The sequence below is a fragment of the Rhinopithecus bieti genome, unplaced genomic scaffold (genome assembly GCF_001698545.2).
Source record: "Rhinopithecus bieti isolate Rb0 unplaced genomic scaffold, ASM169854v2 scaffold_1887, whole genome shotgun sequence".
NCBI lineage: Eukaryota > Metazoa > Chordata > Mammalia > Primates > Cercopithecidae > Rhinopithecus > Rhinopithecus bieti.
In genome coordinates, this window is record NW_016803685.1 from 712890 (window position 1) to 739595 (window position 26706).

At 34.8% G+C, this 26706-nt stretch overlaps 1 protein-coding gene across 1 annotated transcript in view; it reads left to right on the plus strand.

Moving 5' to 3' along the window:
• DPYD (dihydropyrimidine dehydrogenase) overlaps window positions 1-26706 on the plus strand; it is an 875642-nt gene that overhangs the window by 68399 nt on the left and 780537 nt on the right.

The window sequence follows — 26706 nt, forward strand, 5'->3', positions numbered from 1 at the left end:
AGGGTGGTCCAGTGGTGGTGGGCTGGACAGGAGAACTGCTACTGCTTGTAAAAAACATGAAGTTTATATAGCATTTTCGCTTAGCATTCTCCCCCTAGCATCCTCCATCTGACAATCTTTAACCTGAAACAAAGGGCCTTGATCCCCTGTATGGCCCATATTCCCCATGAGGGGCCAGGTTCAGATGTTCTTTATAGATAAGGAATGAATCTCCAGGTTGATCATTCCTGGATTCCTTAGCTCGGAACTCCAAATAAACTTTAGTTATTGCTGTCAGATGCATCTACCATACACTGCTCTTTATTGAAAAGGGTGGTGAATGGTGTTGCTAGACAACACAATCCTACCATAGAGATTCTTTATTTAAGCTTACATATTTTATATTTAAAAAGAGTATTGCTTAGAGTTATTTGTGTAATAGGCAAACAGAAATCTTAAATCTGAAGAATAAAACATAACAAAAAATCATTTATTTTCAAGAACAAAGAAGGAAATGATTCAAAAAGGAGGGAAATTATCAAAAATCACCACTAGAAATAACAGAGGAGAAAAAATCGAGGAAAAATTTGAAAACCAAGTAAAATTAGATAGTAGATGTAAAATGTAAATTCATAGAACTGTAATGTAACATGTTATGTTGAATCAAAATTAAGTACTACTGCTACAAAATATTTGTCAAACACATTCTGCATTTGGGATTAAAGATTTCATGTATATATTCATTAAGCATATATTATGACTACTATTAAAATTGTTTTGACAGTAGCAAAGATTTGATAATACTTAATTGAATGAAGCACTAGATAGTAATGTCTATTTTTTCCCCAAAGGCTTGTATGTTTATGTAGTTTCATTTTTTTTAAACCAGTTTATTTTGGTAAATATATTAGTCTCATAACTTGATTAAATTTAGTCTGTGGTATATTGATATAAAGTTTGAGTTTCAAGCATCTTAACTGAAGATTTCCCTGACAAAATTCTTATTACAGCCAATGTTAATGGGACTAGTCACACAGCAAAAACAGATGTACTATCTTTATAATATCTGGAAGTAGAAGAAAGGAAGCAATTGATTCATAAAATTCACTTTTAAATAAGCTGAATTTATTAAAACACTAACCTAGAATTGTAATCCTATCAAGTTTTCATAATCACTTAAATAGCCATAACACAAAAAAACAAAAAAATCATAATTATTTTTGAAGATGCTTGCTGTGTTTCTGGATTATTTTAGCAGACTTAACAAAAACACTGGAATTCATAGCCTACAAATCAAATAAGATTGAAGCAATTTAGTTGTACACTTCATATATAAGTAATCATCTAAAATTACAAAATATTATCTTACAGATTCCAGTCCTATCAAGCTTGCATTTGAGCCACTGTATAATCACTTAATAGTGGAAGAAATAAAAGGGAAAAAGTTAAAATTCCTTTAGTAGACAGAGAAAAGCATTTTGCTCTAATTCTGAATCTTTAGAAACAGACTCATTGGAAGAGGAACAACTTATGTTTCAGAAAAACTCCCAAACCAATGTTTGTTTTTCTTCTGCTCTCATACAACACAGCAATCATCCACACAGAAGACTTGTTTGACCAAGAAGCCCCATACACCCAGCAGTTGACATCAACTGAGTCTCTTCCTAGTCAGACTGACATTATTTACCTGGAGATAGTGTTAGATTCCACAAGCTGAAGGTTCAGGCCTCGAGACTGCACCCCTTTCAGACACTAGTATCAAGTTGGGTCTCCAGAACTTCAGACCAGCTAGCTTCAAATTGGGATTCCCATGACCACCCCTTTGGGTTTGACTAATTTGTTGAAGCAGCTCACAGGACTCAGAGAAACACTTGTTTACATTTACCTGTTTCTTGTAAGTGATATTACAAAGGATACAGATGAAGAGATGCATAGGGTGAGCTACAGAAGAAGGGATGTGGAGCTTCCATGCCCTACCTGGGAACACCCTCCATGAAACTTCATGTGGTCAGCTGTGTAGAAGCTCTCTGAATCCTCTTGTTTTGGGTTTTTATGGAGGCTTCATTACATAGGCGTAACTGATTAAACCATGGCCATTGGTAATCAGCTTGTCCTTCAGCTCCTTTCCCCATCCTTGGAAGTTGGGGGGTGGGGCTGAAAGTTCCAATCCTTTAATCATGGCTTGGTCTTTTTGGTAACCAGCCTTATCCTGATGCTGTCAGTCAACATTAGTATACAAAAAGACAGCACTTTGGAGATTCTAAGGATTTTAGGAGTTATATGCCAGGAAACATGGAGGAAGACATATACTCCATGATAGCTAGGAAATAGACTCACTTCTATTTTTCAGGCTATGGGGGTCTGAAGACAAAATCCAGTGCTGGTATTGAGACCTTTCTTGTTGTCAGGGGAGGATGTACTGGGAGAGGCAAGTTTCTGGGAAATAGGGTTCTTGGAGAGGTTCATCTTTATAGAATAGGAGGCTGGGGAGAGGATCCTCTTCTCAGTACCTGCCACTGGGGATCCCTTTGTAATAGCTGACTTCTAACAGAATGAACGATAGGATAGATTCAGAGCACCAGAACCTGAACCAGAAACTCCACATCAGTGGGAGAGTTGGGCCCAAAGGAGGTCTGCAGCATCTGCCAATGCCAGGGATACCAGGAGAAACTAAGTTTTGCGCTTACGGAGGACCTCCCATGTTAGTGGGAGTGGTCTTTTGGAAGGACCCTGCTTATGCGGTCCTGAGCCTGTGTTGGGTAGTGGGTGGCATCTGGTCTGTATCACGCATGAGGCCTTGCATTTGCACACCTTCATAACTTGATACTCCTCCTTCCTCAGAGATCTGGTCAGCCAGAGCATGCCCTGGTGGTCCTCAGAAGTCTCTGCTAAATGTTTCACTTGGAATATGAAGGATATTAGAATTTTTTTGAAATATGTAAATTGTTGATAATTTGTCTTACATGCAGGCATTTTGTTTTCTTACATGATTAAGGTTTCACTTAGACAACAGAACTCTCAACCTGTTATTTGAGTATTTTGCTCATTGGAAATAATCTGGCTTTGATAATTAGCCAATGACCTTTTTTCTCTAAAAACTTTTAGGCTTATATTTTATAGATATCCATCTCTTCACATGCCTGACTGATCTTTTCACCTCCCTTGGGAAGATTATCCTCTATCTTTATGGGGTAAACACAGTCTAAATAGGATATTTTGTGAAAATACATTTCATTTCTTCGATTCAGTTCAAGAAGGACTTGAAATTTCCACCAGCAGTTTTGCCTCTCCTTTCTGTGTGCGTTTTCTTGTTAGTTTGTTTCTGAGTACAATGAAGCTTTCCCAGTTTGCAGATTTTTAATATGACCTTCCCTCTTTCAATTAATTTAGTAAGCATTCGTGTTTTTTGAATCAAGATTTTCTAAATATGTAACTCAGCTGCATTAATAAGATTCTTCAAAATTTTGATTCATCTTCTAAGATGTCTTCATTTTCTGTTGCATTTTTATATCCAAGTTCCTACCATCCATGTTGACTTCTCCAAGAACAGTAGCCCAATCTCTCACCTTTAACTAGTGTTCACACAGAAGCTTGATCAGACATTTGTCATGTTTTAGAACTTGTTTCCTACACATTTTAGAATTTTCTCGCATTTTATTCTGCTTAATATGTTTGCTCTGTCTTCCCTTTTCCACTCTTCAGCTTCTTGTGAAAGCAGCTCTGTGTTTCCCTGAAGATGGGAATTTTTATCCGAAGTGTGTTTCAATGCTGTTTGAAGTTGTTCTTCATTGTTCTGATGTATTTCAAAGGCTGTTTTGGTTGCAGCTATATGAATTGCGTTTCGATGAATCTCCTAAAAACTGAAACATTCTGTCCTTAAACTATCAACATAAGTTGTTTTAAACATTTAGATTTTTTTGGTCCTTTTCTGAGAGTCTCTAATATAAACTCAAGTAAAGAGTTGGGGCTTTCTAGTGCTTTATTAAAGATTTCCAGTTTGTGAATTTCTAATAATTTGTTATTGAGTTTGTCTTCTACTAAAGTTGATTTAAGGCCTTTTTTTTTTTTTTTTGGAAGAGACAAATCTTCTCATAAAAAAGGTCTTTTCTTTCAAAGTGACAAAAACTCCAGTAGTCTGTTCTTTGTCCCTACTTGCATCCAGCAATCTGCAGTGACCTGTGCCTGGGCTTAGGGCCCCTGGCAGCACTACCATCACCTGTCATAGCAGTTCCAGGACCAGCTTGACACAGAACACCATGGCCAACAACACATTCTCTGTGACCCCTGAGGCCACTGCTGAGCTATCTCAGGTCACCAGAAGCCTACCTACCACTATGAACTTTTGAGAACACACATATACTATTTTTCCCTGAACCAAACAAGTGCCTGGCAATGAGGACAGAACTCAGTGGGGGTGGGGAAGGGGAAGCAAACAGTAGAACAAAGCTTTCCCACCTCCTTCACATCCTGACACTCAGAGACTGTAATAGAATCACCTGGCCCCTGAGATATGCAGGAGGCTGAGGTGATGGGCTTAGCTGATGGGATCAAAGTCTTGTCGTACCCATAAATCATTCATGGGTTCTCTGTTGGGAAGCTTAAACTGCGTTGGAGTTGCAGCTCCTAGGCTTGGCGAGTGCTCCTCTTTCTCTTAATAAACTTTTCATTCTGTGGCCATAGATATCTCACCCCGCTCATGATAGACACAAGAATCTCCTGACCCTGTACCCTCTTTTGTCTGTATTTGGCTGGCCTTGAATGTACATAAGCAGCGGGTATGGGAGTGGTCTGGAAGACTGAACCAAGAGTTTCAACTTACTTCATTAATAACCAACTTTCAAAACTACAGAAGAGAAGTATTCAGTAGAATTTTCAGACTTTTCACATTACCAACAATGTGCTATCTAAGTTGATTTTCAAACTCTTTCTGAATGTGATACAATGTTTTCTGACACAAAAACCTTTCTACATGCTAGTGTTCAGAATCTTAAACTTGGGATATTTGATACTGAATAGAACTCTCTCTGTTCCCTTGGTAGGAGTATTGGGGCACCTGAGCTTCTTCTCAGTGTAGCAGATGACCCTTCAAACTATAACCACATATTGCATAAATGTATTATATGTTTTTTTAGCTACTATTGATTATCAGACAGATTAGAGAATATGCAATAAGCTAAATAAATTTGGAAAATTGATGTATGATATTAAAGATGCTGCTTATTAAAGTCTCAACATCTGTAAAAAAAAATCTGCGAATGCAGATATTTTCATGAATTCCTTTGCAGAAATCTCTTGTGTTTCTAAATTTGTCAGAGAATCTTGTACATCTCTCTCTTTGCTCCAAAACGTATTTGCATAGAGGCTTGAAAAATCAAGAAAAAAAGGCAAACAATTAAATAACATGAATGTTTTCTTTTTATGTATATATTTTCTGAATAATAGAAATGGTGAATTGGTATTTCCTTTTTATTCTCAAGAGTTAACAATATAATCAGCAGTCAAATGTGTGAGCAACAGACAGGAAGATGAGACAAAGCAATATTTTAATTCTGTTGCTATAAGAAATGTCTTTTCATTTTTTTTCTTATATGAGATTCTTTTTTGGCCATAAGTATTTTTTGCAAGGATGAGACAGATTTGCCTCCACATGGACTGGTTTATTATAACATTTTCTTTTAATTGTCTGAGTATAGTTTTGTAAAGCAAAACAATACTGGAAAGTGGGGGAACACTATTTGTATTAACTACTCAATCTTAGACAAGTCACTTGACTTCTGTGCGTTATCTAATCATCTCGTTATCTGATCATGTCCTTCATGTCTACTTCCTAGTAAAAGTGTTAGTCTGAAGATAATTGAAGATGATGTGTAAAACATTTTGGAAAACATTAAATGTTAAATAAACCATAGCTGTTAATTTATTCATATGGTTTAATAGATTTACTAACAATCTTCATTTGGGTAATATTCTAGTTATAGACTCTAGGCCACATGTAGTGTAATATGCATCGCATTTGGTTAGGAACAAAATCAGCCTTGAGGTTGTGCTCAGCAATACCATAAAGACTGATGCTCATCAAATAAGCCCACATTTGGCAACACAATCTTAATTGTTTTTTATCAGAGCAGTTCACCTGCTTCAGAAACTTAGTATGACAATACCCAGAGAGTTTATTGAATTTGTATGCTTAAGACTGTGCATAACTAAACTAACAGCGTACAAGTTTCTGAAGGATTGATTTAAATATAAATCAATCATTAATTCAGTACATTGATATTGAGCATTAATTCAGGAAACTGATATTACCATATAATAAACTACAATAGAACAAGCACTGGGTTATGCACCAGACATTTATACATAGAAGACAGTTCCTGCCCTCATAATATTTAGTGCAGGAGGGAGACTACAGAATGCTACAGTAAAACAAGAGAAACAACTTGACAGATGCCCAAGTGCTAGGGTGCCCTTCTGTGCAATTATTTCTCAGAATGGACTCTCTGGGTATCAGGGGAGGCTTCTGCCTAGAAGTGATGTCATGATACAAAGGGGTTTGGATATTGACAGCCAATTGATTTTCAATAATAAATTGGTGAAGTATCTCTGAGGGAAATATATCTGAATACGTCTTGCTAAAATAGCTTCCAGTGTGCCAGCTTACTAATTTATAATGAGGAAAATATGTATGAGTATTTGAATTGCAGTGAACATCATTTTCTGCCTGTGTTTCAGCTTCATGGGGTAACACATCATCATTATAAATATGTTGTTGATTTAACCTGAGAAATCATCATCCCTGAAAAAGAAAATCCATTGGGAGTCAAATTGTATTCAGAAAGTTGCTATACGAGCATCAGATCAGTTGAATTTGAGAAAGATGAAAAATAGTTGGCATTATACAAAGCAGTTTAGCAGTGGAAATTACTGTTAAAAATGCAGTGTTCATTGCTCAATGGCTACACTCCACTTGTACAATTTGGATAACATCATTAATACAATAAGAATTATTGTAATAGATTCCATGTTACTATGTTTTATTCTCCAGTTTAAAGATGGGAAAACTGAGTTTTGGAAAACTACCAGCTCTGTGATATTGGGGAGGTTACTTCAACTGTCTAGTCCTCAATATCCTCATTTATAAAATGAGGATGAAAGTAATATACACTAATATTAGTAATAACAGTAAATAATAATTACAATGTGACTCCTTATGTCTGGCACATGATAAGCACTATTAAGTTATAATAGCACTTATTAGGTATGATTATTCTACCTAAGAGAAAATAGAAAGTAAATTAAAACAGAATTCAGATGATTAGTTTTTAATGTAAGGATTTCTGATTTTTGAAATCTAGGAAATAAGTACTTGAAATTTCCTAGTGCTAGTCCTTGAATGCTTGCAAAAACTGGCTTAATTTCCCCATTCTTTCATTTGGTTTCCTTCAGGCATCATGTAGTTGCACTTTCTTTTTGTGCAAGAAAGTGCAACTACATGATGCCTACATGTAGTTGGCATCATGTGCACAACGTGCAGGTTTGATACATAGGTATACATGTGTCATGTTGGTTCGCTGCACCTTCTGTCTGGTTCAAAGATGCAAGCTTTAAGCGTTTTCTTTTTTACAGTCCTGGTTTTCCTGAATTAAACACAAACATAAACATGGAGCCATATGTAGACAGAAAATCCTCAGGTGTAGTGCATTATCATTGATAGAAAACTTTCCCATATATTTGTTTAGAGCCTAGAGCCCAGATTCTTTTTTTTTTTTTTTTTCTTTGCTACTGTCACCATTAGCCAAGGTAGAAATATCAAAAGTTGGCCTGCTACTTGCTGAGTTTGAAGGACTAGGATTAAATATCATATTTGGACTTCGGGACAGAAACTTTCTGTAAAATGTTATGATTATGTAGAGATTCGAAAAGACTACATAGGGGAGGTCCGAATGCCCCTACATATTTAAATTATAACTATATTTTTCTTGAATTTCCTTGATGCTGTATGCCATTCATGTGTTTTACCTTTATTTGACCTTGACCTTATATGCCATATGTGCATCTAGGAGATTTAATACGTATAGTTGGTGAAAGGAATAAAGAATGCAGTGATATATGACACTAGCATAAATATAAGGAGAATCCTAATCTGACCTCATCATAAGCAATACTTTCCACTTACTTATTTGAATAAGAATATTAAATAAAGGACAATGTAAGTGACATATATGGGAATTAGACAATGATAATTTATGTTCCAAAATTATAAATTGTTAGAGACTTATCATAGTATATAAAAGTCTAAATGAAAATATCCTTCCATATATATTTTTGTATTAATAGAGATTATGGCTATCCCTTTTACAAAGAGTATCTCCTTGAGCATCGTTGCTTTGTGAAATGATAAAATATCATGACATTTAACTTATGAAAGACGCTAAAGTTCTGTTTTACCCTCAGCTTTTCATAGTATGCGTTACTGTGTTTTATTACATAGACAATTTAAGAAACCAGAGGACAATTATTTTTTTTTCTGTGAAGTAGAAAATTGGTAAGGAACCATGGAAGATAATATATCATATTCTTAAGAAGGACATGTGTTTTAAAAATAACCATTGATTTGATTTTTAATATATCGTTTATAGAACAGATGGTAGAGTTTATAGTTATAAGGTGTTTACAAATTAAGACATATAAAATGAAATACAAAAATCACCTTGCTGGATGGTTTTTTGTAGGCAATTTACTTGATCAAATTAAGTTGGAAAATAGAGGTTACCAGATTCTATAGATGACACCATTGGTAGTTTTATTTTTACTTTGATCTCCCGTGTTTTTATCTGTCATGATTGCACAGCACCCTTCTTCTTCTCATTTTTTCTTTCTATTCAGTCACTCTGATATTCTGAGGCTGATATTTTAGATGTTTAAAACCAGATTCTGCTCCAGAAAATCCATTTGTGTTAAAGAATTCATATGAAATACAAGGACTATTGAATCAAAGGACCAAATATTTCATTAAGAAGCATTGTAAAAGTGAATAATGTCCTAATAAAAAGTTTTATACTTCATTATCATGTCTAAGAATTTAGTTAAGCATATCTTAATTTACTTCTTTAATTAATACCTACTTTAGAAGTTAAGTAACAGAGAAAATTGGAGATTTAACCTACGTTTTACCGTTTGCAAGAAAGGTACAAAAATATTCTATACCAGCTGTAATCATGCATGACTTTAATCAGATATTTGGAGACCTATTTCAATTGCCTGCAGTGTTAGCTATTCAAACTCAAAATATTCTGTAAGATTCCCTTATAACTTGAGAAACAGATGACTCATTTCCCTTAGACAGCTCAGCTTGTGCAATTTTAGCTGTGGAGAACGAGCTGTCCATTACTTTTTATCACCATTCTCTGCTGAATGCATTTGCTCTTTCTTCTTTTCCATTGCTTGTGTTTGTTTATCTAATTTGGATTATTAGCATGCCATAATGGTCTATAATTTTTTCCCCTCAGTCATTTACTTCTCAGGCAGGAAATTTCTTAGTGCTCCTGAGGACAACAACAACATGTGATATTTTGTTTTTGTTAAAGTCACAAAATTAAAAGTTTAGAAGACACTCATGTCTTTAGGAAAAGCTCTATTCAAACACTGCTGAGGAATATTGGCCAGTATTGTTTCCTGTAATTTTGTAGAAATAAAATTTGTAGATTTGTAGAAATAATGATAGAACTGATCTTTGTGATGAATGGCAAGTGTGGCAAACTTTAATCAAATATATTCCTTTTATCATTATTATTAAGATTCTTTGAAAATTATGAAAGATAATTCAGTTCTTATTTGTGGAGTGCTTGGAGTGAGCTGGTTCTGGTACCAAACTTCTAAGATTCACATCTAGGCTCTGTCAGTTTCTACTCAGGAAACCTAGGTAAGTCATTTAAGTCCTGGGCTTCGGTTTTCTCAGCTGGCAAAAAAAAAAAAGAATGTAGAAATGGCTCTCTTACAGGGTTGTTGAAGTGTTTACAAATTAAGACATATAAAGCACTTGCTTAGAGCAATGCCCAATATAGAGTAAGAACTCAGTAAGAATTAAGTACTAAATGATTTTTAGCGTCGAGAATTTAGGAAATACATATACATAGAACAAAGGCAAATAGAATCACTTGAAATCCTACCACCCAGAAATGAGTCAATAACATTTTGAAGTGTGTTCAGTCTTATTCTATGTGTCTGTATTTTTATTAAAAAATGAGATTGTAGTGTATATTCCTAGTTTGTAACTTTGTTCATTTAAAATAATATGCAAATATTTTGCATAATCTTGTATTATATTACACATTATTTAAGGGACTTCAGTATCACAATAATACGGTAATTTGATTATCTAATGCTCTAGAGCCGATCATTAAAATTTATACAGGGCTTTTTTGTTTGTTTTGTTTTTTGCTATCATAAGCAATGCCTCAATTGGTGTAATTGTAATCACTATCATTTCACGTATTTAAGAGTATTTCCTTAAGATATATACAGATTTTCTTTCTAATATTTAAACTTCAGTTATTACTTACAACTCAAGCTGAAATTGATCCAATTTCAAATGCTTGGAGACATAGGATTCCTAATCTCTTTATAATACACAGAAAAAAATCCCGAAACTTTTCTTCATTGTTTTCCTATGAAAACCTTTGTTCTTTATTTGAGCTTCTCTAAAATAAGTGTAATAATCAAGATGCTGGTTAATGGTGCCATGCAGAGAGAGGTTCTGCTTATACTTAATTATACAACATAGTCTTTCCTTTATAAGTGTGACACAATACTGATTCATATCAAATTAAGCAATATTGTATATAAGAATTGTGCTTGATATTTACATTCTAGATACACATAAAAGAAAACTTCTAATACATCCGTTGCCCTAATAACATAAAATATGATTGCATTTCACAGTCCAACTTCCTGACTTCTCTAAAGTAACACTTTCGCATCCTCTTGAAAGATGAACTGAATTTAATTTACTTTACTCAATATGACATTTTTGGAAAATAGCCACTAAAAGTCTCTTAAATGTTTTCTAAATAGAAGGGGTATTTTCTCACCCGGACTCGGTGGCTCACGCCTGTAATCCCAGCACTTTGGGAGACCGAGGTAGGTGGATCACGAGGTCAGAAGATCGAGACCATCCTGGCTAACACGGTGAAACCCCGTCTCTACTAAAAATACAAAAAATTAGCCAGGCGTGGTATTGGGCGCCTATGGTCCCAGCTACTCCGGAGGCTGAGGCAGGAGAATGGTGTGAACCCGGGAGGTGGAGCTTACAGTGAGCCGAGATCGTGCCCCTGCACTCCAACCTGGGTGACAGAGCGAGACTCCCTGTCAAAAACAAACAAACAAACAAAAGTAATATTTTCTCTTGTTGATTAGAGAGGTATAACAATTTTCATTGACATTGAATATTTTAATATTTTAAATGCTGTATTTTCACCTCAGTTTCCTATTATTGTATGTTCTTTGTGGGTTTCACCATTTATGAATATAAAACAATCATGTGCTTTGCATTCACCTAGTCCATCCTTTTATTTTTTGAATTCTGGCATTTGATATGGATATATAGCCTGTATATGACAGAGTAAGCCTTTTTTGGTTATTTTTGATTCTGAGCATCTTTTCCTTTAATAGAAAAATTTATCCTTAGTTTTAATTTACGTATTTGGACTTGCATTCAAATGCTGTATTAGGTGCCAGCCCACCCCTACAACATCTATAGTATTTATTTCTTTTGTTGTTTTTGCCGAAATTTTAAGTTTTTCTCCTGATTAATGTCATACACTATATTTTGATTCTGTAAGTACTTAATATTAAAGTTTAAACATAATTGAATTTTTAAAAATAATTGTCAGTAAGTACCAGAGTCAATAAATAGAGTCAGGCTCCATTGAGTCCTTTTATTTAAACAGATAGATTTAGCTTGCCTTTATTCCCTGCCTAGCAATACCTTCTGCTATTTTGTTAGAATATGCCTATGTTTGAAATCTGTCCTACTTTTTATTTTTTGGCACTAGGAATCCTTTTTCAAAGAATGATTTTAAATATTTTATTAAGCTTCATAGGTATGTTGAAGACATAATACCATTTGCTTAAGTTTGTAACACTTTTATTTTTCATTTATTTTGTTTGTATATTATATGTTCCTTCCATTTGAGAAATTATGTAAATGGAGAGAGTTTTTGTCTGAATAATTATTTGACATGTTTTTGTAGAGATTATAGTCTTATTTTTTAGTAGTCACTGTATTCCAAATGTATTTTGTGGTTCCTGGGAGGAAAGACATTTATTTTGAGGAAAAATGTAAAACTCCGTATCCAGTTCTAAATTCACGTAGTCCAGTTCTAAATTCATGGCAGTGTGTTGGAAACCTAAGACTGATTCTTAGGTGAGAGTTCCAAAGTGTAAGTGGGATGTGAGTGTGAATAGCAAAAAGTGATACCTGGGGCAGCCATCCCTCCCTCCACTTTATGGTTTTGAATTTCACACTGAAAAGTGCTGTTTTTTTGAAAATCTGTACTTCCTACTGAATATTTCTGTTATCAAAGCATATGATGACCTAATGTTTTACTAGTTCTATATTTTGAGAAGTTAAAAATAGGTCAACAAAGAATAGTCATTAAAAAATAGAAAGTATGATGTGATTTTTTTCCTGTGATTTTAAGACAGTGATGCTACATAACTATTTCCCTGTAAAGACTTCATATTGTAATTTGAATAAATGCAAATGTTATCATGGTTGAACAAAATAAACAAACATTGTTTCTTCTTTATATTCATACCAATCTCAGTACTTCACTTCTAACACCAGATGTGTGGGGTTTTCCCACCCCAAGTAATTTTCCAGTTCTCTGAGGACACCAGTGAGGTGTTCTGCAACTTGATTCTGACACTATCTACCTGGATTTAACATCAGATCCTGTGGGTTATGGGCTCAGTCCCACAAGATTTCCCCCGAGTCAGATGCCAAACACAAGTCCAGGCTGTCTCTTGTGTCTCTGAACAACTATCTATAAATCTGATGTTGCAGTAGCACCCTCCTTGGGTTCAATCATTTGTTAGAATGGCTCAGAGAACTCAGGAAAACAGTTTATTTGTTAGATTCCCAGTTTTTTAAAATAAAAGAATGCAACATAGGAACAACCAATTGGAGGAGATGCACAGAGCAAGGTATGGGGATAAAAGACAGGAGCTTCCATGTCCTCTCTTGGTTGTGCTACCATCCTAGTGTCACATGATCCTTGAGGTGTCACTTCACCAGCCAGAAACCTCTGTGTTCAACAGAGCCTTCTGCCTGAGTATTGCCCATGCCTGCTGGGCTCATTCTGCCCACTCGGCCCAGCCACTATTCTCGGCTTGCACCACTGGTCTAGATCCCATACCTGCCAAGGGCAAGCCAGTTGTGGAGTGGCAAGAGGTGTGTGAGTGAGTGAGTGTGGGGTCCACCCATTGCACACAGCCAGGGATGCTGGCTGCTGCGGCAGAGTGGGCAGCTCCAGGCACTGGCACAGGTCCTGGCTCCATGTGAGGCTGTAGCTGGACCAGATGTACCACACACAGCTTCTGCTGTATGCACCCACATGTAGATGAGGGGAATGTGATGGTTCTCAGAGGCTTGAAGACGTCAGGAACCACAGAGTCCCAAAGAAGATGTGACAGCCCTGGCTCAGGTAACCCCTAGGTCTGACCTACCTGAACAGCTCTTCTCTCCTTCTTGTCTCCCACAACATGGCAAGCAGTAGGAGGGTTCTGTTTCAGCCCTGTTTGTGTTACTGCTCTTTCAGTCCCACCATTTGGCAGGTCCTGAGTTCTTGTCCCACGTCCAGGAAGAATGAAGTATGTGGACTACTGGAGGGACAGCAAGGCAGAGAGGAGCTTCACTGAGTGACAGAACAGCTTTCAAGAGACCCATAGTGGGTAGCTCTTTCCACAGGCAGGTAGTCCTAATGAGTGTCCAGCTCTCAGCAGAGAGGAGACCTGGAGTGGGTAGCTTCTTTCTGCAGGCAGGTTGTCCCAGTTAGTGGTAGAGACCCAAATTGGGTAGCTCCTTTCCACAACTGGTTGTCCTGATGTCTCTGAGTCTAGCTGAGTCCAGAGTTTTTATGGGCTTCAGAAGGGAGTAAGTGTGTGCTGATTGGTAAATAGGTGGCCGTGGGCAGGTCCGGAAAAAGCACCGTAAGTTCTAACTCCAGGGACTCCACCTGGAACTGACAGTCCAGCCCCCATGCTTCAGGAAGTCCCTGGCTTGAAGGTGGGGCTTCACTGGGGACCCATCCCTTTCCACTCTTGAGGCTGTCTGCGTACTGCTGCCATTGATGATGTCATCCACAGCGCCCAGGCTATTTGTGCCAAGAGTGCCTGCAGGCCCATGCTGAGGTGCCCTCAGCACCCCTGGCTTTACCCTCTTGCTCATCAGTGCCCAAAGTCCAGAGGGGGACAAGGTGAGAGGCAGCTGGCCTGTTAGCACTGCTGCAAATGTGTGCACACCCATCCGGGTTGCGACAGCCCCTGGGCTCAGCCACGAGTTTGCTCCAAAATCAGAGCAGGTGCCGGGAATGGGGAGAGGCCAGGTAGTGGGAGCAGGCACTTCTGAGCCTGCAGGGGCAGTGGAGGGTTTCCCAGGCCCCTGAGAAGGCAGGATTGTCCAGGTCTGGAGCCACAGCTGGGTGGTTGCAGCTGCACCCCAGAGGGCAAGGCTCCCATCCTGCCAACTCAGAAGGGAGTGGGGCTCCTACCTGTACCCGGCTCCTGCTGGCCCTATGGAGCATGTAACACTAGCCTTGCTTCCTCCAGCCATACCTCCCCAGCTGCAGCTGGTGTCTTCACAGTGGCCACTCCAGATGGACCAAGGCTGTTATCACCAGCACCTCCACATGTTCATTGACCCAAAGCTCTGTGAGCCCCTTTATTTTGTTTATATAAGGGTTTCATTATGTAGGCATGCTTGATCAAATTATTGGTCATTTTTAACTCAAACTTCAGCCTCTCTGCCTTCTTCTAGGATAGGGGATGGAGCTAAAAGTTCCAACTCTCTTATCACATGGTTGATTGGCTGGCAACCATCCCCCATTCTGAAGCTGTACAGGAGCCTCCAGGCATCAGTCATCTCATCAGCATACAAAAAGACACTTATGACTTCTGAGATTCCAAAACTTATAGGAGCCAGAAAACAGGGATGAAAACCAAAATTTGTATTTTTTATTATATTGCAGTATCACAGTGGTTTGGCAAGATTCTCTGTGACCTGAAACCTGTCTTCTATTTTTCCTTCTACTATTGTGTACCTTACTATCATAGTTTAGGCATACTGATTCTCTTACTTTCCAAGTTCATAGGCGTTTTAGGGTCTTTGCAGTTCCTTTCCCTTTGTTAAAATCTTGAAAATGCCTTCCCTGACCATTCTGTTTATACTAGATCTTTATTTCCCTGTCACTGTATTCTCCTTTCTTTTCCTGTAGTGTTTAACACTATCTGATAAACTCTGATAGTATCTGAGGTTATCCCATAGTGTTACAAGTAGACATTCGAAGTGTATATATTTTTCATATTTTAAAAAAGATATTTTAAATATATATTTAAAATCATCTCTCCCTGTTCATTAAAATGTAAGCTTATGAGGGCAGACGACTAGAATATTTAGAATAAACTCTAAAAGTATTTTACATTTTTTTCTAGGAAATTCAGATGGATCAAATTCATACAAATGCTGTATGTATGAAAATAATTATGGAGTGTTTAATTTAGAGTATTGTTCACTAAATTAATGAACATTTGACTTCTTCTGGAAAGAAACATGACTATCCTTTAATCTAGGCATTCCACCAAACAAGCTCAGTCTGACTGTGTTCTATAAATAAGTGTTAAAGAAAACCAAGTTCACGTTTCTAACTTGTCTAGGAAAATAAAAGTTCTCATACAGTTGATATTGTAATGTCCACTGGGGATTGTTCAGAAGGCTCCATAGATGATGGCTTTGGGCCAGACAATCAGATTATGCTGAGGGAAATTAAGATAAAATCCTGTTGACTGTACTGAAGAGAAACGTATTATTTGCTATGAGGTAAAATAGCATCTCCTAATAAATCTGAATGTTTTAGTGAGTTGAAGTGTTATTTTTATTCAAAAGAACATATATAGAGAGAGGTGTAGTGGGGAGTTATTGCTATAGTGAGAAGCTGTAAAGCAATATTTTGTTGATTATGGTAAAAATTGGTTAAATGCATAGGGTAACTTTTCCAATTTTAAGCTCAATTAATAAGGAGGGAAATTGAGACCCTGAATAGGTTTTCTGAGATAGGCGTCTGAATAAATTGAGACTTAAGACAGTCGGAATGATGAAGTAAGGCTAAAGGATTGGATTGTTCAGGCTTGAGACTAGAAGAGTGGGGAGTTAATAACAGTCTTTAAGGATGAAGGGTTCTTATCAGGGAAAGAAGACTAGCTGTTTTCCATCTCCAATGAGGACAGAACAAGAAGATGGGATTTAACAAATATTTATTGAACATCTCCACCAAGTGCAGAGCAAGAGGATGGGACGTATAAGTGCTTTAGTTGAGAACTAAAGAATATACCAAGATGAAGATTTAATTCCTTGAGAGGTTGTGAATTTTGTTTTTTAGAGATCTTTTAAACAATATAGATTTTCTCTTCATAACTTTATAAATAGGCACTAGTGTCAATTCACTTTAACAAACGTTTATTGCATTGTTAAAGCCCCTTCCAGTTTAATGATTTCAGCAATGTGTCAGTGAATAGAGGGCTGATAGCTTTGTAGAACTAGTCACCATTTAAGCTATTTAAAATAATAATCATGATGTTATAATAATTAATGAAATCAGTAGAAGAGTAAAAGGTATTAATAGTTGCATTTAGTAGAATCGTTATGCAATATAAGTTCCTGTATGAATTGTAGAAAGCATTAAAATATTTGGATTATTCAATTGTATTAAAATATCTTCTGATAGAAATAAATATATACTAGTGAGAGAGGAAATCAACTTGAATTGCCACCTACTATGATCTTCCTTTGAAAGGCCATTTGAAAACTAAGCTCTAGAAGAATATTTTCCTCTTTACAATTAACATATGCACTGACAATTTAATTTTATTATACTTGTTATTCTATTAATGATTGTAGCCAGTATTTATTCTAACAAGGATAGCAATATAGCTATTCAGTTCAAGTTGAAATATTTAATATGTTTAATAAAAATATTACTTTATATGTTGCCAATGTTGATTAAAAATAAAATTAGAATATACTTAACATCTTTCCCTGTGTAGCAAGTCAGTTTTTAAGAATTTTATCAAGAAGGGACTACATATCAAATTTTCCAGTGAAATTCCACTAATGGCAAAAAAAAAAACCAAGCCTCTGACTACTAGAGAAGATGCAGGCCCTTAGCCCACAAAAGGCAGTATCTATGAAGTCTTTGTTTAATTTTAATAATAATGCAAATTTTGTATTCTACAATTTTAATAATGCAAATTTTGTATTCTACATATATATTTTATTTATTCCTTGAACTTCTAGTATGGGTCAGACTCTGTTTAAGCCCTTCAGATATAGAAATGAACAAAATACAGGAAAATTTCTTGTCTCCTAGATATTACATTCTATTTTGATAAAATTAATAATAAAAACAAACAAAAATAAGCGTAATGTTCAGCATGTTAGATTCCTATAAGCTTACTTCATTTTGACGTTAAAATGATGTTTGAGTTTTCCATATCTGGGATCAAACACTTTTTTTCCCCCTGCTACTCTATTTGGATAAATTGGTGGGATACTCTTTCTATGATCCTGTCAGGTTCAGGAAACTGGTTTAAATTAAATACTTATGTCAGATATTCATTTCAGCAGTGAGGCGATTATCATTCCTGAGCTGTCATAGCATTGAAGATTGCATACAGTCATGGGGGGAGAGATACCATCAGTTTCCTTTTTCACTGCTTGTAAAATATATCAACATGATCACTAGTAAGAGATACTCAGAATTGAGTCAAAGAAGCAGTACAGTGGAATATTTCCAGGCTGTGTTGATAGAAATTTTGATAAGTGTATTTTTTGATGACAAGTTAAGCCACTTGTGGATTATGATGAGATGAAAGGGTCACCAATCTTTTGGTCAATCTTCTCTTGTCTCTGTGATAATCTCATAAAAGGATCAGTTCAGGGAATAATGATGAGTGATAATGCCATTAATTTTAAAACTGATACTGTAATTTTCATCACATGTAAATTATCTGAGCCTTGCAATCTACATAATGAAGTGTCTTCATTCAATTTTCAAATTTCATTTTCATTGCAGCATTTTGGTCATATACCATAAATATACTGTTTCTTTACATTTTTAAAAAAATGAATCATGCCCAAAGTTGTAAGAATACTTAAATGGGCCAAATGTGCAAACGTCTGTTAGGGTGAACAATGAACTTAAGTTGTTTTACTTGTAGTTTTTAACCTCTGATAGAGCATCATTTTTTCTTCATGGAGAAAAATTCTTATACCTACACTCTCTTCCAGTGAAGGTCAGAAGAGCAAACTATCCACATTCATGCCCATTTGATTAAAATGAACTAAAAGATATAATTATGGAAACTTCAAACATTAAAATATATATAATTCAACTGTTTTATCACTGAAATAAACATATTGAGAAAAAATAAAGTCTTGCAGACAAAGTATAATTTGAGAATGAGGCTGTTGCTCCTTGGAATTTGGAAAGTGGCCAGGCCTCGATGAAGTGAAATCCCCTTATATGTCTGCCTTTCATGGATTTCACATCATTTGTGCACATAACTCCATTCATTTTTGCAATTAATATATTTGTTTAATAATTAAAAGAAATAAGAGAAAACTTACCCTACTGAAATTTTCTTCACATATTTTAACTTTAAATATTTGGGAAATGAAGACATCATAAAAAATAATGGCATGAAATGGTGAATGTGGCAAAGAGTAAGGGAAATTGTTGATATTCATGCTTTAATCCCAGAAAAATACAGTATCTGGTTAACCTCCATTTTCAACCAGTTATTCAGAAATTATTTCTGTGTATTAAATTTTATGGTTTAGACTTAGATGAATAACAACCCCATTTTCCGCTTGGATGCTTCACTTTGGCCCAAAGCAGATTCAACCAAAATATTACAGCATTGGGCTTAAAAAATTACTCCTATTTCATTGATCAAGGGAGAGGGTGTTCTGGGTTTTTTTGTCATGCATTTAAAAAAACACTTTGTAATATTCAATACTTTATTGTTGTCTCCTAATTTATATTTTGACGCTATACATTTTCCTCTAAAATCCACTATAGCTTTATCGCCAACATTATGTCATTTTTTGGTTATTCTTAATATCCTTTAAAGAGAAACAACAAACTATTGTGTGGCCAAAGTTACCCTACACAAGTGAAAGGAAAATTATTGTGAATATGTTTATAGTATAAATGACAAAAATGGCAAGGGATACGAATAGGCAATATCTAAAAATAAAATGTAAATAGCTGGTAAACTCATGAAAAGATGCTCTACCTCATTAGTATCCAGGGAATTATAAAATGGTTTTCAGTCTCCAATTGGCATATGTAGGAGATTAATAATATCTAGCACTGGCAAAGTTTCAGGCAACTAAGCACTTTCATACATTGCTAGTGGATTGTGAATTACTACAAACTTGTGGTGAATTGTCTAGCAATGTGTATCAAAATGGTTAAAAAAAGATCCTGTCATTTTCACTAGAGAGAATTTATCCCCTAATAAGAGAAGTCTCCATCACACATGTGGAAGAATATATTATAGCATTATTCATAACAGCAAAATTCTAGGGAATGAAAGCTACATTTCTCTCATTAAGAAAATTGTTGAGTAAAATATGTAATATTAAGAAGTTTTTGGAATTTTACAGACGTATTTATTGACCTGGTGGTAGATTCACCTATTTGTGGTATGCAAAAAAAAAAAAAAAAAAAAGAATTGCTGACTGATATTTTTTGAAGTAAGTGGACCCCACTGAAAAACAGCAAGTACACACACAACATAAAACGTATTGTGTGAACATGGAAAACTATAGAAAGGTAGTAATCTAGCTCAGTGGAGTAGAATTAGATGTTAGGTTGGAGACAGAAAATTATTGTTACATAACTTTGTGTTCAGTTTTTATAAAAGGGCATATATTACTTTTGTAGTTGAATATATTAAGATTTGAAGTTGGCCGGGCACGGTGGCTCAAGCCTGTAATCCCAGCACTTTGGGAGGCCGAGACAGGTGGATCACAAGGTCAGGAGATCAAGACCATCCTGGCTAACATGGTGAAACCCCATCTCTACTAAAAAAAAAAAAAAACTAGCTGGGCGAGGTGGCGGGCGCCTGTAGTCCCAGCTACTCGGGAGGCTGAGGCAGGAGAATGGCTTAAACCCGGGAGGCGGAGCTTACAGTGAGCTGAGATCCAGCCACTGCACTCCAGCCTGGGCGACAGAGGGAGACTCTGTCTCAAAAAAAAAAAAAAAAAAAAAAAAAATTTGAAGTTAAAATTTAAACCATTTACAATATGCATAATTTTCAACATGCTTTATGTATTGGGGAGTATACTGTGAAAGGAAGGCAGGTTAATAGTGTGTTTGTTACTAAAACATTTTTTAAAGGAAGTGGTTTTGGAAAGAAGTGGATATATTTTGTAGGAGAAAGTTTTGTTTGCCGGTTGGTTTAACCAAGGTGTAAAAGAAGTCTGATTCAAGGCTATAAACTTATTTTTCAGAAAATTGATTCATGAGGATCTGCAGAAATCACTGATTCTGGTTCCTGTAGTCCCTGTTGTTCTAGCATTGGTCCTGTTCATTTGATGTGATTGAAAAGTTTATAATGTTAACTTTAGTAGTAATACTCAAGTTCTCTTATTTTCGAGTTACATAACTGTTTCTACTCCAAGGAATCACACAATTGGAAATAACACAATACTGAGTAACTTGAAAAGTCTGACTCTGTTGATTATAGTTGATGAGCAGAATTTTAAAACCTTTTTCCAAAACAGTTTTCGTGAACCTAATGTTCTAGGAAAATATCTTGTGTTTTTCATTTGTCTTTGAATACCCACAACTCTGAGCCACATACAATTACTGTTATATCTGGATTTATATGGTTTATATAATAAACCTGAGTTTGATATGTTACAGCATTAAAGTATTTAGAGAACTGGATTTTTTTATCTTTGCGAATTCTGAAATGCTTGATAGTATTAGAAACATACTAAACAAAATGCTTAATTTATTATAAAGACTACTGCCTGGGACTTGTTTTGAATATGATTACTGAGCTTATATAAAAATTTTCTTTCTGGTCTAATCTGTTTAACCAGAGAAATCAAAACATACTTACAATTTTTGATCAAAAATTGTAAGTATGTTTTGATTTCTCTGGTTAAACAGATTAGACCAGAAAGAAAATTTTTATATAAGCTCAGTAATCATATTCAAAACAAGTCCCAGGCAGTAGTCTTTATAATAAATTAAGCATTTTGTTTAGTATGTTTCTAATACTATCAAGCATTTCAGAATTCGCAAAGATAAAAAAATCCAGTTCTCTAAATACTTTAATGCTGTAACATATCAAACTCAGGTTTATTATATAAACCATATAAATCCAGATATAACAGTAATTGTATGTGGCTCAGAGTTGTGGGTATTCAAAGACAAATGAAAAACACNTAGTAACAGATGATAAGAAACTTGTTATGTATTTCAGACACCTGTATTTCAAGTATCTGCACTGTTGAAATAAAAAAAAGTGGGTGCCTTAGAATTCTATTCAGATCCCTGCTTCTATTTGCTTACTATCTGCTATGTTAGATTTTTACCTAATTAATATTTTAAAAAAATCATTATCACATTCAAGCATTTGGTTTTTTAGGATGGAGAGTTTATGGAAACAGAGTTTATCTTTTCTGTATTGATCTATTTATTGCTAATACTTACAATTTTAGAACTGATAATCACTTATTATTCTGGGAAATATGAATTATTTATTCAGTTGCAAACTTTTGAAATAACTGTCTGGTGTTTTAGAAACCAGAAACAAAAATTATAATAGGAGTTTAGACTATAATATATTGCTGCAAGGATAATTATTAAGGGAAAACACAGCTGACATTTTCTGATTTATGCACACAATCAGAGATGGAGTCCAAGGACTGTGACATAATTATCTTCATGCTAACAATTTTTGTAAATCTCTTGACAGAATTTTAGCTAATTTTAAAATGCCTTCTGAAGATTAGCACTTAAAATTGTTGGGGAAAATAGCACAATTTATTAGCAAGGGTATAATTGTAAACCTTCTAAATACTCATTGTGAATATCATTTAGACAGTAACTCCTGCTTTAGCAGCTGGTACATAAGACACCCGTTTATGGAGTCTTGAAACAACAGAGAGTGGAATCTAATTAAAGAGGATTACATGCCAAAGAAAATTATTAAAACAGACTAATAGACAATTGTTATGAATTTAGAAGTCTCTGCCAAATTCTCTTTTTGATACAAATTTATGTAAGTAACTGTCAAGTAAAAGCCTTTATTCCTCCAAAACCAGAAGGATATTAGAAGGCTTTATCTTTTGTGACTTAAAAATGATTGCTTCTCTGAATTTTAACTTAATACAAAAACTTAAATGGTTCTATTAATCTTTCCTCATGTATTAAAATACACATATGTGCTTTTAAAGATAAATGATCAGAAATACTATTTTAGGTTTTTTATTTGATATCTATCTAGTACCAACCATTCCATAACTGTGTACAGTATATGGAAATCTTAGGCATATTTTTTCTTTGTAAACAAAAATCAGTTCATCAATTTAGGCACTATTTATTGAGACTTATGTTAAATTGGCTTGCATATTTTTCTTTGTGATGTACATTTAAAATTCATGATACATAAAAGATGGTTAATTTTTAGAGTCCTAATCCAGTAAATTCCTTGTTTCTGTTTGAACTGACCCACTCCATTATGATCTCAAGGTTTTTTTCCAAACAGAGAATTGAGGTAGCTTAAGGTAATACATATTCAAATGTTGATTGTTTTTTAAACAACAGATTTTTGAAATAAGTGATCCTTCTAAGCATGTCCTAGAGAAAAAGACTGTTTACATCTGGGAGTTTACCTGGTGTCTAACTTTACATCTTAAACACACTGTGTGGTGTTGTTACAGTACGTCACGCATTGCATTACACAGCCATACCATCTAAATAGACTTTTGTATATTTTAACTAAATTAAGCATATATTAAAAATTGATTTCCAAATACTAAGAATAACATGTTTTCTGTGTTATTAATAAATGCATAAACTCATTGGATCGAGTAAATGAGACATTTGTTTAATATTCTTAAGTGAGTGATAGTCCTATAAACATAGATGAAAAACTTAACCATCCAAAATTGAGACATAGAGGAACACCACTGATGCTCAAGTAGTAACAGTGGATTTATTTGACTTTGCCACCCCAACCTTATCCCTGATACCAAAGTTTTCCTCGTTTGCTTAGACACTACTTAGTCTAGCAGGGATTGCCAGATGCTTCAGCGAAAACTCCATCAAGGACAAGGGATTGTTTTAGGTTTAAAGCATCTAGATTACATAATACTTTTTATCCTGATAGGGATAATATCCTAGAGAGCAATCGTGTAGCTGGGGTTTCCCTGTGGTGCTAATTAATTTAGTGGAGATTGGTCAGATTGTTCAGAGCTTGAAGGTGAACAGGCTTCCTTGGTTGAAATAGTAGATTTTCATTTTTAAATTGCTCTTGGAAAGGCTTTCCTCTTGTCAAGATTAAGTGAATGAGTAAATTATAATGGCTTCCAAAATAGTAAATATCAATATTTGTATAATAGTTTGTGGTTGGCAGTACCTGGGACATAGAACTCCACAATGTATGTTGAAATAATGACACTGTGTTTCGTTTGATTATCATGTAAACCATATGAGACTCAGTCAAAATATAACCATACATTATGCAATCAAATGCATTGTAATTTTAAATATGAAATTATGATTAAAAAGCCAATACTTTATCCTGAATTTTCTTGACCCCTCATAGATATAGGAATGAATTATTAGCAGGTAGGATACTGTAGCTAAACTTTTTATTTTAGTTTATCTCAAAGAAGTACTAAAATATTACTTAATTCTTACTGTGTATGAGAGATGAAATCTTAAAATACTTCAAATAAAATTAACATGCTTTCACAGTATGAAGGCAGAAATGAGATTCATTCTATCTTTTAAAAAATATGGAATAATATTTGAACCATGTGTATGTTTTCACATACATGTTTTTATTTACTTTAACCTTTATGATAACACTTTGAGTGGGTAATATTACTTTCATCATCTTCATTGAAACCTTCATTTTATGAAGGACTATTTGCAGAATGAGAGGTTAAGCATTTTCCTAAGAACATAAGCTGTTCAGTTGCAGAGATGAAACTCAAAAACAAATTTTCTCTCTGCATAGCTCCTACCTCTCCTATTGCATTATATTGTATTTCACTGTGACTCATGTAAGATTCTCCTAGACAGGGCCTGATTGTAAGCTGCCCACAATTAGTGAAATGACATTAGCTAAATATGATTACCTCTTAATGTTCCCTGAAAGGATTAGACTAGTTAAGACACACCAAAGGGAAAAGCAATTATCTATTGAAATATGAATCTCTTGATTGGACCTGGAAATCATATAGTGATAGTAGAATGTTCATCTAGAATTAAAAAAAATATGAATATAGTAATTATTTCTTACTTGTAAAGAACTTCAGCAGGGCTAATTTTGAGCCTTCTTGTTGAGTGCAAAAATTAAGATACAACATTTTCCAGGAAGAGTAAGTTCACCTAATTGACTCAATTTTTTTTTTTTTAGAGGAACCTGGACCTTAGGAAATTCTAACTACATGAGAAATGCATGTACTTGTATTACCTTTTCCCAATTGACTTTATGTCCTAAAGAAAAGCTTTATATTAACCAACATTGAACTGCCTTAGAATTGTAGCAGTACATGTTGGAGTGTGCCATTTTACTTAAATATTCCTCATATGTTAAAATATGAAATGTATCATTGCCTCCATAAGAGTGGTGGTTTCCTTTGTGATAATTCTCTGAAGTTCCTTCAAAATTTGGTATCCTGTGGGTTTTCAACCACTCAGATTTGTAATTATTACTAATATATCACAATACATGGCAATGGATGTGAGGCATATTTACTTTATAGCAGTTACTCTATTGGCTATTTTTTTGATAATAAGGAGTTAAAAAAAGTTGTAAACCTTGGTGTCTCAGTGATTAGCATACTATCTAGCGCCCATTATGTTCTAAGTAGATATTGAATGAATGAATGAGTGAATGACTGGTCTTCATTCCTAGCTTGGCAACAGGATTGACTTTTATATCTTTTTTTAATTAGCAATTTAATATTTGAACTTAAGATGCTTTATTGTCAAACAGCAATAGAAAATTTGCCAATTTTTGGACCCGTTGTTTCACAAGGTTCTTGGACTACTGATTATATTTGTAACTTCCCTATCTAAACTGTCTAGGTCCATTGTGAAATCATCCTCCCTGATACTAAAATTTGGTACACATAGACATTGGGCCATAGATGGGCTTCAGGGGCTGTATTGGCCCACTGAAATTGTATATAGCATAGCATATTGGGTACTTGTGCATATGTACTTTTGTGAAAATGTATTTTTTTAAGGGAAAGCGTCATGGTTTTCATTATGCTCTCATAGGAGTCTTATGACCAAAAGGTTTAAAAAATTCCATAACGACTCTCTTTCTTTTACTTTATTATTCATAAAAATCACCTGGTAAATATGAAAATGCACATTTTTTTCTATTTCACCATATGAAATCTGATCCATTAGGATTGAGTTGGGATTCATGGATACTCTTCTTCTGTTTATTCTTTCCTCTTTTTCCACCTTTATTGAAAATGTCATTGCTCAGATCCTAATGGATTTACATATATTACCTCATTTAATCTTGCTGACAGCTCTAGAAGGTAAGTATATTTCACGATGAGGAAACTGAGTTAATTAACTTGCCTGAGGACTTAGCTGGTAGACAGTGATGGTAAGGTCTGAGGCTAGAGCCAATTTTATTACCTTAGCCCTTCCCCCCCCTTTTTTTCTCTTAATCTGGAAAATTTTAAATCATTTCAAAGACATATTTGGAAGTAACAAACTCATAGTCATCTCTTGTTCCAAGAGAATTACTTCCTTTCGCTCCTCTGTATTCTTACTACATGTGAGCAAGTTGAGGTCTTGTCTTACTTACCTGCATAACTCTGTGCATAGTATTATCCCTGACATGTAGTAGATTTTCAAGATTTTTTTTTTCTGAACTGAAATTTAATTCATTAACTTGAGCCTTTGTTACTTAGTAATTCTGAGACTTAAACTCCAATAGCTATGTCATTAACTCTTTGTGACTTTTCATTTATTAAAATTGATGTCCTAATTTATTTAATTTAGGTAGTATATAAATTTTAGATCTGACTTAGTTTTAGTTATCATAATTAAAACATAAAAAATGCAGTCCCATGGAAATAAAGTCCTTTGGAATTATCAGTGATTTGTTTTATTTAATAATCTAATTTGCTAGCTGTTTTTTTTTTTTTTTTTTTTTTTTTTTTTTTTTTTC